This window comes from Apis cerana, linkage group LG3, assembly GCF_029169275.1.
Source record: "Apis cerana isolate GH-2021 linkage group LG3, AcerK_1.0, whole genome shotgun sequence".
Lineage (NCBI taxonomy): Eukaryota > Metazoa > Arthropoda > Insecta > Hymenoptera > Apidae > Apis > Apis cerana.
Genome location: NC_083854.1, coordinates 7,933,472 through 7,948,318, shown reverse-complemented (window position 1 = coordinate 7,948,318; position 14,847 = coordinate 7,933,472). Strand labels below are relative to the sequence as shown.

General features: G+C 35.1%; 1 protein-coding gene and 1 long non-coding RNA gene across 8 annotated transcripts in view; one reads left to right on the top strand and one right to left on the bottom strand.

Moving 5' to 3' along the window:
- Positions 1-14,847, bottom strand: part of LOC133665803 (uncharacterized) — a 69,681-nt gene that overhangs the window by 19,656 nt on the left and 35,178 nt on the right. The gene's annotated exons all lie outside the window — the stretch shown is intronic.
- LOC107998151 (monocarboxylate transporter 10) overlaps positions 3,856-14,847 on the top strand; it is a 124,193-nt gene continuing 113,201 nt past the window's right edge. For 2 of the 7 annotated variants that reach the window (XR_009829151.1, XM_062072626.1), the window contains exons 1-2: positions 3,856-4,137; positions 6,382-6,705. The gene's annotated coding sequence lies outside the window, so the exon portion shown is untranslated. Of the gene's footprint in view, positions 4,320-6,381; positions 6,706-14,847 lie in introns of all 7 variants that reach the window. The other 5 variants (XR_009829152.1, XM_062072628.1, XR_009829158.1 and 2 more) reach the window with 4 other exon arrangements.

The window sequence follows — 14,847 nt, the reverse complement described above, 5'->3', positions numbered from 1 at the left end:
AAATGATAACAATGAAAAGTAAGTTGAAAGTAAGTTTTTTCTAGATATATCGATTCTCAACCTCATCCAAGTTCTGGAGATCGAAACTTGGCGAAATTTTGTATCATTTCAATTAATAAAAAAAAAAGCAGAACAGATAAAGAAACAGACCGCTGTTTCTATTTAATTTTTGGCTACGTGCCTTTTCAATCATCCCCATCGTTGGAAAGAAGACAAAGTTTTTAAAAGATGGGGCAAAAATGATTGAATGAAAATTAATAAAAGCGATAAGTTACTTTTTTATTAAAAAATTTATGAATTATATTAATTGTCATTGTTTTCCACGATTAAGTATTTTTTCAAAGATGAAAAAATTTCCAAATTAGAAAGTTTTCGAAAATTAAAAATGTTTCGCACGAAGAATTTCGAATTAAAGTGTAAATGGTTTATCTCACCACTTTATATCCATTTTCTAAACAGCAATCGACATATTACCCGCCGACTTAGTAAAGTAATTAAAGTTAAAGTGAAATCTTGAGAACTTGGGACGAAATTTCGCGGAAATTCATAGGCTAAGTTCCATGGGAAAGTAAAATAAAAGAATCATAAAAAAAACTCGTTAATCTTGCACACTCTCCTCAACAACACGAGCGAACAAGATATATAATTTCCAAATTCTCGAATTTCAATCTCAATAATTCCAAATTTTAAATCATTTCGAACGTGAAGATAAAACAATCAAACGTTGCAATCAAACGATGTGATATTTATTTAAAATGGAAAAAAGAAAGAGTCGAATCACGATATCAGAATTTATTAAATAAAATTTATTAATAAGAAAATTTGAATAATTTCAAAAGTTTTCGATTACAAATTTAATAATTAACAATTAAACTGCAAAATTCCTTAACTGGGCAATTCTCAATCTAAAATTCGATAAATTTCCTTTTTTCCCGAATCGTGGGATTTAATCGACCGAGATGGGCTCGAATAGAAAACGAGGTTGAAAGGAAAATTCTGGGTGAACAGACACGCGTGACGTTAAAAGCAGGATTTCCTTGAAAATCGGTGCAAGGATCGATGGGATACTATCCCATAATAGGGGCTGGAAGAAACAGCGACGCACAATGGCCACGGATTTTTCGAGCGGATGATACGCCGTGTACTTTGTGCAAAAGTTTTCTTTGTTCCCTGTTGGCAAGGGCATTCATCGAACGACTATCGTTCGTGGAACGAACTGGTACTTGGACGAAATTGTGACTTTCCAAGATACACGAACGGTTTTTCCCCCGATCCTCTTCCCGTACCATCGGGAGGGTAGCTTCGGGACCAAGCGAGCAACCTCCAATTCAATCATTGTAAAAGTTACATTGTTTTTCCTTCAATTCTTATTTTGTTCCCTTTAAGACCAGCTTTTTATTAGGAAAAATTCTGTTTTATCAATTAATGATAGAAATATATATATATGTATATTTTTAAGCAAAACGTAATACGATAAAATTTAATTAAATTGTCTATGTCACATCACTTTTAACTTCATGCATATTGTTTTAATTTCAATTATTACCTTTCATAATAAAGTAATCAAATACGAATTATTTGGCTTTACGTTTTCCATCACACGTTTCATCGTATTTCTTCATAATGAAATATTTGCAGAAAGACACTCCCGCTTGAAAAACATAATCTCGTATAATCTCGCTTCTGGATTATTTGAAATAAAAATTCCAAAGAAAAAGCAAGATTAAAAAAAAAAATCCTCAATCTAAAAAAGTTTCCCTCGTTTAATCGTCAAAAATACATAATCTGGGGTATCGGTTCACCAACGGAAGAAGAAAGAAAGTCACGATATCGATATCGTTTTCTTCGAGGATGCAATTAATCTCGATCCCCGCAATATCCAGCAGGGAGATGGATTTAATTGGCGATTCCTCGAGTCACGAAATCGAGGCCGGCTCGAACGATTGTTCGCCCCGGGATGCTTAAAGCTTAATGATATTTGCGCGGCGATTAATCGCAGCCTGGCTCGTTTCGGGAACAATGTTTCCGAATGGGACGCATCGACGATCGAACAATGCATCGCCACGCGGAAAATGGCGGTATTGTTCGACGCCGCTATTCTTCCGTCCACGATCAAGATGGCGATGGCCCGTCGCGCGGCAAGATTGCTTTCTTTCCCATCAATCTGTACTACCTGTGCTCGAGATAACGAGAGAGAGAGAGAAAAATAACGAATTGGCGAATTCTTTTTGTTCCCACAATTTTAAAAATTTTGAAATTTCGCGCCAAGCTAATACAAAGTATTTAGAATCGAATCGATACTTGTATTACGAAAAGATCAAAGAAGATTAGAATTTGTATTGTGATGCAAGGAATTTTTGTGTAATTAATCGTTTATAGAATTTTTATCGATTATTAAAATATCGATTTATATTTGAAATTATCAATTAATTGTTAATTTATATTAGTTATAAAGAAAAGCTCACTAGAAAAATATTATTTATTATTTTTAAAATATATCCACATAATTATCATCTCGACGTTTAAGCTCATCTCGTTATTAATTTAGTATAATTTATTACAAAACTTTTCGTTCAAACGGCCATCGACGATACGAATGTTGATTATTTGCAACGACGAACATACATTTAAGAATTTTGAAAAATGACACGCAACGCGTCCCAGTTTCGTCACAGAGGAATTATATTGATTAAGTAGAAGTTGGGAACTTTCGAACATCAGCCTTGAAAACGACAAACGAAATTCTCTGTTGCTCGAGCGCCACTCAGTTTCCAATGGGAATTGTAAACAAGCGTTGGAAACATTGGAAATTCACAAGTACGTATCGAAGATCCGATGTATACCCCCAAGCATTGCTAATTACGCCACTTTCTGTAACAAAACTACTTAGAACCGAACTTGATAAAACTACGCGCGGCAATCGATCACTTCCCTAATTAAGAATGAAAAGCGCTTGCGAAAAATCGTGCGAGAACGAAATAATCCCGTGGAAAAGTTCGTAACTGACAATTAAATACTCGAGTTAAATTGGATTGAGCTTAGATTAAATTGGATGCAAGAGACTAATTTACCGTGATAGAAGGTATTCGAGATTAACGTGGATTTTTAATACGCCGTGAAATTCGTGAGTGGTCTTTGAGAATGAAATTGTCGATGCATAAAAATGGAGAGGATAATTTATTGTAACGATATTTTTTAACACGATTTTAACGCAGCGAATATTATGCGTGAATGGGTTTCAGGATATATCAGAAATAAAAATTATGGGAAGCTTCGGAGAGAGAAAAGTTAACGAAAATTTTTTAAAAATTTCGATAAAAATTCTGATACGTTCCCTTCCATTTCAAAAATTTCCTTTTCAATTTACAATTTCGAAAATTGATTCACCAATCTTTCTTCGAATATATAAGATATAAAAAAAAAAGCAACTTTCCCAAATCCGTAACAGTTGGAGAATTATCATCATCCATCCTCCTCTCGCATCAAATTCGCACAAATTTCGTATCCCACGATCGATCAAGCTTAAAATCTATCCCTCCCCAAAAGAACTACCCTAAAAAGGCACTAACTCTCCATACCATAACCATCCATCTTCACTCTTATCGTTCCAGCAAATAAAAAAAATCACCAAAAACTCTGAATCCAAATTCCTTGATAATTTCTTCTCACGAGGAACACCTCTCCTCCTCGAAGAGAATCCACCCCCAGCGTAATCCACGCAGCGTCGAATGCGTGCAAGGGGGAGGGAAGGGGGGTGAAACGAGTAGGGAATCGCGCGTGCACGCCGAGGAGAGGGTGAAAGAGCGGGAGCAGGCGAAGGGGTGGAAGGACGGTGGCGGTTGATGAAACGGTTTCAGTCGCGCGACGGCTTTCGCCCCGGCCAGTCGATCGAGCTCCTCTCCGCCTCGCGCCATGAGATCGTCGAGAGATCGAGTCGATCCGGTTCGCGGCTCGCGGCATCCGACATCCAACATGTGATCGATCCACGCGTGCATTCGGTTCGTGCACCCGATCGTGAATCGTATCCCATTCGATCACTCGAATGGGGAGGAGAGAAACTCGTGGAGAGTCGGCGGTTGGGGTCTAGATTGGGGTGGTTGGGTGACAACATTTCGGGGCACGCAACCACCTGTGTTGGTTGGTGTCGGATTACTTTTCGTAGGATAATTGTGTTGTGCGGTGTTAAGCGGAGGATGGTCGAGGACGGTTCGAGATCCTTTCGGTGATATTGTAATATTGATACCGTTCGACGATTAGAAGGGGTAACCGTTGCGTGGGATAATGTAATTCGAGATGGTTTTTTTTTTCTGTGATTTTTGGTATTTTCTTTTTTGGAATTATTTAGCTGGATTTTTTCGCGACGATACTTGATTGATTAATTTTTCTGGCATCTCGTGAAAGAATGCAACGTGTTTAAAAATTTCTTTTATCGTCTCTTTAGATTTATCTTAAGGTTTACCTTTCGACGCGATCTACGGCTGGTTTCCTTCTTTTTCGTATCCTCTCCGATTCTTTCGTTAAAAATTTACGGTATTCTCAATGATCTTTGGAATTCTTCTCGACGTTGCGTAAAATAATGTAATTGTGGACATTCGTTGCACAAAATTCTGTAATGAATGGCATTGAATCAATCGTGAATCAATGTATTCGAGATTATATCACGTAGAAGAGCACAGTGGTATTCGTTGTTTGGTACTTCTTGTATTACAAGTGCTTGTTCAATAGCTTCTTCCAAGCGTAATAGCGTTACGTGACACGATGTACTTGGGAGTTTACCCTTTAATATACTTTCACGATGCGCGACAGTAGGCTACGTAGGATTACAATCACTTAACTCGTTACCTCAGGCTTCCATTATGTACAACAAAAATAAAACTTATTCACATCTATCCATCACTATATTCTCTCTATACAACTTCGACGTTTCCTCTTTAATATTCTTTTCACCTATCACTCCACCTATCCATTTTCTCTCACCTTTTTCCAAACAACAAAAATCCACTAAAAGAATTTTTCTAAAGCTTCTATTAGAAAAATTCGTTTTCCTTTTTTTGATTGTAATCATCCACGATCCTTTCATCCTTCACGCTTCTTTCGTCGCAATTGTTTTGAACCAACGTTTCAAAACGCTTCGACGTTTCCTCTTTAATATTCTTTATACCTATCGCTCACCTATCACCCTCTCTCTCTCATCCCATCCTCCTCTTTCCAAAACGAACGGCCGTTAAAAAAAATTCTTTCAAAGCATCCATTAAAAAAAAAAAGAAAAAAAACTACGTTTTTCCCCTCTCCACACAATAGCCAACACTTGCTCCAACAACCACCTGCGCTCAAACGGTATCTGCTTAGGTGGATAAACCGACGAAAGTTGGCTCACCTTCCCCAAGGATTTCTCTTCTCGTCGAAACGCGTTGCACAACCCTCGTCCCCCTTATCGCATATCCGTTTGAGCAGAAATTGAATCGCGGAGATAAAAATTGTCGCGGGTCAAGGCTGGCCTGTTTCGTTCAACCTGTTTCAAAAGAGATTGCTCTTCGAGATCGAGGTCGTTGACGCGTCTCACGGAGGGGAGGGATGAATTTCGCGGAAACGAAGAGGAACGAAGAGGGATAAGAGGCGAATTAATCGAGAGCTAATAGCGGTGGTGAGAGGGGATGGATATCAGGGAATTGTTCGTGGAGAATAGCCGGGGTCAAGGGCAGCGTAAAACCACCCTCTGTCTCTCGTTCTTCCCTCGAATTTATCCTTCCTTCTCTTCGTTTTTCTCTTCGTTCCTTTCTTTCTTTTTTCTCCTTCCTCTCTCGGAGAGAGAAACAGCTTCGAGCGTGTAATATCTTTCCTCTTTGAGAAATGCGCCGTCTTCCGGGAATTCGAACACTACCGAGTTGTGCATAAGGGGAAAAAGGGGGAGAAAGAAAGGGATTGGGAAACGAGGCTTTTCACTTGGACCGGTGACACGAAGGAGTTCGGGGCTGTTTCGGTTTGTTACAGGTTGATGTCGTTCGCCTCGATTTGGTTGCAAACTCTAGGGAATAAGGGGGAGGTTCCTCGTTCTTGGGGATCTTTTTATTTTAGACGAAGAGGGAATGATCGAGCGGAAAAGAATTTTTTTTGTATATGAATTCAAAGATTCGACCATGTGCGCGATATTTTCAGAATTTGTTTGTTTGTTTCGATCGATGAAGGAATATTTTAAATAAATTGGGGAAAGAACGAATTCTTCTAATATTATTGAGAATTCTTCTAATATTATCGATCGAATTTACTATAAAAATTAGATTAATCCTTTCTGAAGGGATTACTTACGTTACCTCTTTTCCTCCGCAAACACATATTCACTTTTATAAAAGAAAAAAAAAGCAAATATTTGTTCATCCGTAGAAACCGTGCTTTCCACGATGCACTCGTAACATCTCGATCCCGGATTCTCACCAGTGTACCAAAGTTTCCGGCGGAAGTGTGAAACATCGTGTCGTGTTTCGTTTAAACGTGCGCCGAGCAAACATGATTAAATTGATGGGGCGACAGGGGTCGTGTGCCAAGATGGACGAATTGATTTCGATCGAAGCGGAAATCGTGTTGCCATTTTAGCGACGAGAAAGCATCCGGAACAATCTATCCATCGAGACATCTGGACGTCATTCAAGGAGCAACGACACGATTCTCTTTCTTCCCGAAGTTATTGCTTATTCCGAGCATGACGAGGTTGGTAATTAAACGAAAAATTCGACGAAATTAATTTATCTTCGCGAGGAAAATTTTTTTAAGTAAAGTTTCAAGTAAGAAAAAATTAAATATTAGATTTCATCCCGACGATCTAATTTTTCAACATGGATAATATTACTAAAATGGATCGTATGAAGAATTATCGTGAAAAGATATACTCGTGACACCGAAAAGTAGCATCCTTTTATAAAGGATATACAGAATTTCATGTCATCTTTTGTTTTTTAATAGGTAAGATAAGATAATGTAACAAGTATGAAACGTTAAAGGATATTTACTATTTCAAAAAATTTAATCGACTCTTTTTTTTCCCATTATTTTGAAACATTTGAAAACAATGTTCTTTGAAACAATGACAATTTATAACTTATTATGTTATCACGTTTCCACGTTAATTTGGAAGATTGCTTGTACTGAAAATAAGGAACGATTGTCGGGTATATGGGATGTTTTCAAACTAAACGATTAAATTGCGCCATCGTGAAGGAAATATTGAATGAGCGAAAGTTAAGTTTGACTCGGCGAGCAATTCTAATAAAAATATTGAACGGAGAAAATATGGAGGAGATATTTATTTGCTCTGTTTATCCGACTTCTTTCCTATTCGAGATTATTGGAATCGATATATCGAACTCTAATAACGAGATGTACGTATAATCTTCGATTTTTCGTTCGATGAAACCATCTTTTCGTGATGAAATTCTGAAATAAGTTAATTACCTTGTTCTCGTTATAACAAACGATTGTTTGAAAATAATGAGAATATTCGTTTAATTCAAAATATCGAATATTAAAAGTCGATCTTCTATTACTAAGTAATACGTAGATCTACAATTGCGAATAAAGTTTAAATCGTAACACTAATAACGAAGGTTGAAAATACATTTGAGAATTATTTGAATTAGTTTCTCTCTAGAATATATAGAATTATATTTTTTACAAATGGACATTGAAAGCAATTTTCATTTACAATGTTTATTTGCGAAACTTTCACTCTCCTACAAACCGACATCTTAATAAAACAATTTGAAAAATACGAAGATTAAAAATTCTTTTTTTTACACGCTTCTACACAATTGTAATTGTAATCAATTTACGCTTTTTTGCAATATTTAACCAAGAACATATAAAGATGCATATTCATATACGTCCAATTACGTAAGGATTAAAAATTCAAGGACCTCGGACGATTCACAAATAAATTCATCCCGTCAGAAGCACGACGCTCAAAGCGGAAGAAATCCAAGGGGAAATGGGGAAAAATTATTCTGGTAATCGAGGAGGGAGGAGCACGAAGACTCGTCCGATATTGAAGCACGTGTACCTTTTACGTCTTCGTGTGTTGTATAGCGATTCACTGTTGTAATACGAAGACTTAAAAATGCTCGTGGCTTTAATATTGGCTTTGTTTCCGATTTCTGCCTCCCTGTTTCTTTCGCGAAATTTTTTTCGTTCGAGTGTATTCCGACGAGCGGAAAAAATACATAAAAAAGAAAGGAATAAATAATAAAAGAAAGAGGAAGGATTGATCGTTATTGCGAAAAAAAAGGAAGAGGAGATAGAAAGGAATTATCGATTAATACGGAACGAACAGTAAACGCGAGTTTCGAGTAGAAGATCGACACAATTAAAGGGTTTAAAAGAAAAGTGATACCTAATGATCGCGTATTTAAAAAATTTTAGAAAGTCTTTATCTAAAATTAGTTGAAAATTTTAATGGAGAAATTCAATAGAGCGATAAAAAAAAACTTTTGGATGATGCAAAAAGGAATAATTGTCTTTTAATTGAATTTCTCTACGATCCTTTACACAATCTTTTATACAAGGATAATTAAATGTTATAACATTTAACGAATATTATCGATGAAATTATAATATCTCTTGGATTAAGTCGCGCAAAATTTCAAAACAAAAATCTCTACACTCTCCTCTGTTAATCTCGTTTTTGGAAAAAGTATACTTGTAATATTTTCTCCATTGAACTTTTCCGTTACTTTCCTCATTTGCATTTTTCTCTTTTTTCTTTTTCCTTCTTTTTTTTTTTTCAATTATTTCCTGCACGCTTAACGGAATTTTAATTCCCATCGGGACGTGGACCCACGCAATATCATCACACTGATATTAAATCCGTAGCGTGTATTTTAATTAAGCCGTGACAAACGATTCGCATGTAATTCGTTTACCGATTTTGAACGAACTTTTATACCCTATTTTATTTATTTTTTCGCTCGTTTTTCGCACCTTTTTTTTTTCATCATCGTCGTCTTTATTCATTGCGCGTTTCGTTGCGCGTAGTTTTTTTTTTATTATTCAAATCGTTGGAACGGTTCCGAGAATCGACACGCTATTAATCGGACGTCAACCTATTTCGTGGCGATTCGTTATAATAATAAAAAAAATTTCGAATGACGAATTCGATCGATTCGTCCTTTATCGATTATCGAATTGTTCGATGCGGAAAAATTGTTCGCGGAAAATGCTTGGCGCCGTGGTATTTATCGTTTTTCGAGGGTAAATTTTTCGTTGGAGAAAAAAAATAAATATTGAAGATAAAACATTTCCCCGAATTAAAACAGCTGATACGATAAAATATACAATGGAAAATTTTGCGAGGATGATATAAAACAGTATTATACGAAATAAAGAAATATAGAAAGAAATAAAATAAAAAAAAAAAAAAGAAAGAAATCTCTACGAAGATTAAAGATGGTTTATTTTATGTATAATAGAAAAAAAAGAAGAAAGGATTAAGTAAATTACGATACGAGTAGCGCGTAAGACAATCTATGTCAGAGTCTTTCGAAGGGTAAGCAAGATAGGGCTTGCAAAACCTATTATAGATACATGAGTACGTAACTTTGAGAATCCCACAGCCTTATGGAGGATTAGCCCCGAAATTTAACAAAGAGTTGAAACACAATAACAACGGACCATAGCAACAACGTAGAAAGCCAACTCTCAACCTCTGTTCACTTTCAACCCTTTATTTCACCATCTTCTGTGCACATTAATTCAAAAGTGTTTGCTCTCCTATTTACTTTTGAATCACGAGATATTACAAAGAGGAAGATACAGATATAACCAAAATATATAATTTCTTAATCAAATTTACAAAAATTACACAAAGTCTCTCTCTCTCTTTCGATTATTTCACCTTCACACGCTAAATTCAAAATTAAAACCGTAGACTCAGATTTATAAAAAGTATTCTCACATCATCTGGAATCATGTTAAACCTCAGAATCGGAAACGTAACTAAAAATAAATAAATAAATAAATAAACAATCGCGAAACAAAATACTTGGGAGAAAAATCGAACGATAGACAGATAATCGGTAGAAACTTTTTCTAAGCGATGATTCTCGCTTCTCGATAAAACAATCGGCCACTGGGATCATTAGCGAGAAACTGGGTTGTGGGTGGCGTGGATTTGTGTGGCGTTGCGTGCCTCGAGTGCCACTCGCCTCGTCCTCCATCTCTTTATTTTTCTCGTTTTCTCTCCCTCTCCACCTTTCGACGATGGTTGCAGGCCAGCCGCACCCCAATCCAACCTGCGGCGTTTCGTAGATGGCATGAAAAGTTGGCACGATGTCTCTAGTGCACCTTGACACTCTCACCGCTTGTTGCGGCTGTCCCAGGGGGAGAGAAGAGGGGGAGGGGGTGGCAACCGGGAAATTAGATTTCCTAATTGTTACGTTACGAGGCCAGTAGTCGGTAGGCTGAAATTTTGGCGAGATAAATTGGGTTTTCGTGCACTTGGGTGGTTTGTAAATGTGCAAGAAAATGGTTTCTTTTTTTTTTTTAAAGAGAAATATGAATTTGAATATACAGGCGAAGATATACAGTGCAACTTTGATATTTGTGTAGAATTTTGTTTTGTTTGGCGGTATTTTTTTTCTGAATTTGAGGACTGATAGCTTAAAAAGAAAGCTTAAGTATGTAAAAGAAGAAGAATTTTCTTTTTAATCAACGTTTTCTTTTCTCTCTAAGTGAATTTTTCAACATTCGACAAATTAGTTTCATGTAAGACGTTCGAAGCTTGGCAAAAAAATGGCATCTAATAAAAATAAAGATGTTTGTCGTTCGTAGTATTTGTCCATCTTTTAAATCCTCAAGAGACTTCAGCATGCAAATTGAGGTAACCAGTCGAAGAAGTTAGTTTTTCGCCGCACAGAGCGTTGAAGAGCGTTGGTTTGGCGGTCTCTGTAAAATTTTAATAAACAAACGGCTCCCTCCTTTATGACAAATGTTTTTATTTTCCCATTTCTTTCTTAGTTTTCGCTAACTCTCTGGTGTACGATAATTGAGACAGCTCGCGATGAAAGGGTTACTTTTACGAGAAGACGATTCTTTTAACTCTTCCAAGAAAGTATTTCCTTTCAGGAAATATTAGAGAAAGGACATGAATCAATACTTTTGATATTTAAGAAGAAAGTTTATTTGGAAAATAAGCTGGAAGACGAAGAATCGTTCTCGATGTTCGAAATTCGATGAAGTTTATTTATTTTTTACGACGATGATGATTGGCGAAAGAAAAAAATTCCTAGATTCTTAAAAAATTATAATTGTACTCAATTCAAACCTAATCTACGTTTTATATAACCAAAACTAATACCTAAACGTTTTATCATCACATTTTCATTATTCAAAGATAATGATTGTCATTAATATCTCAGATAATGAAAATTTAATGGAGCAGAATTTGTTGTTCGACTGTTGTAATGAGATTATGTCGATAACATTACAGTGGAAAACTGGAATCAATGCATTAATAAATACATAAACTATTAGAATTTTCACCATAAGATTCAAAATAAACTATGCATGATTTCATATATAACAATCAAAATCCCCATTAGAATCGTTAATGCCAATAATTAAAAATTTCAATATCAAACTTCAAATCTCAACAATTTTGAAATGCACGATAAAATTCTAAAAGCTGGAATAAAAATAAAAAAAAACCGAACAAAATCTATTTCAAATGTATGCAATTTTTTTTAGCAGAAAGATAATAACAAATTTTTTACATTTCACCTTATATTCTTAAAAGAATACTTCGAGATTGACACACGCACATCATTTGACGCGTATTTATTACCAACGAATCTCGATGCTCATTGTAGCGCCTCGAGCTTCCATGTTCCGCGTTTTTTTCTTTTTTTTTTTCTTTTTCTTTTTTTACTTATTACGAGATACGAGAACGCGCGCCGGAAATATACGCTGTCGGTGGTGAGTTCCGGTTGCCGCGATACTCCTCGTTCCGCGAAACGCGTCTCTCGGCCCCCCCGCGGGAGTTTTCCAAATTTGTTCCACTTTCTAAAGACATTTCTGAAACACGACGAGGCGGACGTGTTCCTCGAACGCATTAAGGATATTAAATATCGAATATTCTACGAGAGCTTTACGGGAAGGGAAAAAGAAAAAAAATTTCGCCGCATCCTTTATTCTCCAGAGAGTGTTTTCTTCTTTATTCGGTTTCGATTCCAAGCGTATTAAATTGAAATTGATCGCGAACGAAGTATATCGATATATTTTTTTTCCTTTTTCTTTTTTTCAGAAGAGAAACGGTGACGGATATTGGCGGTGTAATTTGATACGCTACGTTTTCGTATTATTGTGATTTCCGCGAAAGAAAATTTCACTTAGCTTCTGGATTAATTAATTTGAAAGTTGGATCGTAATTTACGATCAGAACGATGATTCATATGATCGATATATGAATTCTTTTCGATTCGATTAATATTAAATTATTGCGATAATGATTTTCCTTTGAAATCGAGATAATTTGATATTAGCTTGTATATGGAAAATTCAGTTCTATCTATGCACAAACTAAGCTTATAAGCAAATTAACTTTCACTATGACATAATCAGGTGGTATTAAGTTGTACACAAAATCCCCATAACCTATGAAGATATATCTGGTGTATAGCCGACCAAACCCTTTCCAAAATAACTTCTCTATTGAGCTTTAATTCTCGCACATGAATGTATCGTGTATCGAGAAGCTTTTCCTCAAAGCACAATTTTCCAACCTGGTTCGATTCAATCACTCGATCGAATCATTATCGATCAGAAATTTGAGATCGCTACGAGAAATATTCATGAGAACTACAATTTATCGATAATATTTAATTTTAATTTTTTAATTTTATGCTTATTTCAATAATTTCAAGCTTTTTGGCAATATTCCCAATAATCAATTCGAATCATCTATTATGCTTCTCTCTACTTAATCTGATTCATATTATATTCCACTGCACGAATGATTAACAATAAATCGTTGGATTACTGATTGGACCAACTGATTAATAACTTCTATTAATTCAGAAATGGATCCATCGGATCTCGTAAAATATTCAATGTAATATAATCTTTCCACGTTTATAGCTGGAAACATTACATCGTATTTATTCAAAGAGCGAAAAGAAAAACGATTAATATGTTCTTTTTCTTCTCCTTTCATCAAAAAACTTACCATCCGCACAAACTTCGGTTTGTAGTATTCCTCGAATATTGTGAATTTCCATAATTTTTTCTCCCTTTGAGAAATAAATACGAGCTTTGTTTCTATGATTTTTCGCTTCATTTTTTTTGTTATTTTTTTTTTTTGAATTTTGAATTCGATTTTTTTATATCAAATATGCACATGTGTAATTAATGTATATTGTTTTAATTACATGAATATTAAAATGTAGACATCCATAAACTCATATTTTATTTTGTGCGATTGTATTCTATGATAATAAAATACTTGAATATTTGAATATATTTAAGCAAATAATAATTTTCGACAATAAATATGAATTGTTAATTTGCAAATAATTAATGTTAATACGAAATAAAATATGTAAATAGACGTGTATTAAAAATTACACGGATTAAAACACGGATATATTTATACATAGATTCATTATAAGATATACAGGTGTTAAAAATAAACGAAAAAAAATTTTAATTCGAATAAAAAAAATTTGAATATTTCAGATGCGATTAATCGAGTTGTGGTAAACGAAGATAAAAATTTAGTTGGGATTTTTAAAAAGGGGAGAAGAGTATTAGAATCGTTCCGAGTCGACCACGTTCACCCCCTCCCCCATCCTCATAGACAAAACGACCGCTGTGAAACAATGAAACGAGGTGACGACGTTATAATAAGAAAAGTTCAATCGATCTTGGAACAACACCCTCACCTCCTTCCCCGTTCCCGATTATTTTCAACTCCACCTCTTTATTTCGCCTCGATTAGAGTGTAAATGATCCCTTCTCCATTTTCCCCAAGAACTTCGTGATTGTCCTTTGTTCCTCCTGTTCGAATAGTTTGCGAATAAAAGGGGAATGGTGTTGTTCCACGGAAAGATTCTCGTTTCTTGAAATTGCGATTCAAAGTGTAGTTGCAGTCTGTAAAATTCGACGCAAGAGAATCGCGCAAAGAATTAAAATTCGAAAAAACTGAAAGAATCGATCGTTAGAATACAATACATATTCGCTTTTCTAACGCGTTAAATCTAATTTTATATATATTTATATATGCATATTTTATCTAATAATTCAAGCATTGAAGGAAAATGATGGAGAAATTTTTGAAAAATATTTACTTTTTTTCAGTTTAACACGTTCGATGCGAAAGGATAAAAAAGAAAAAAATTTTTCCACGTATTCGAAATTTTCTTTTACACGCGTGCTCAATATAAAATGAATTTCGTAATATTTTTCGCCATTTTTTCCCCCGTATTTATCAAAAATCGATATTCGTCAATAAGAGCGCTTGCTCTTATTTTATTTCTATATTTTATTTTTATTTTGATTTAATACTTGAAAAGTTTTAAGTATAATTTTATTTTGTAATACTGTTGAGCAGGCGGGATACTTATCCGTGGAATTAGATATTTAGCATAACGTTTGACTATTGAAGAAATTCTAATCTCTAATTAAAAGTTGGAAGCATAGGAATGTCTTTCTATATTTCCACCCTCGTAATCCACTACAATTGTACAAACTTTCGAATAGAACGTCCTACTTAGAAATCCTCGCTTATATTCCGGATCACCCAACCTTTCAAACTTTTCCAATTACAATATCCCCTAAACCAGCATTCAAGACTCAAAACTCATCAAT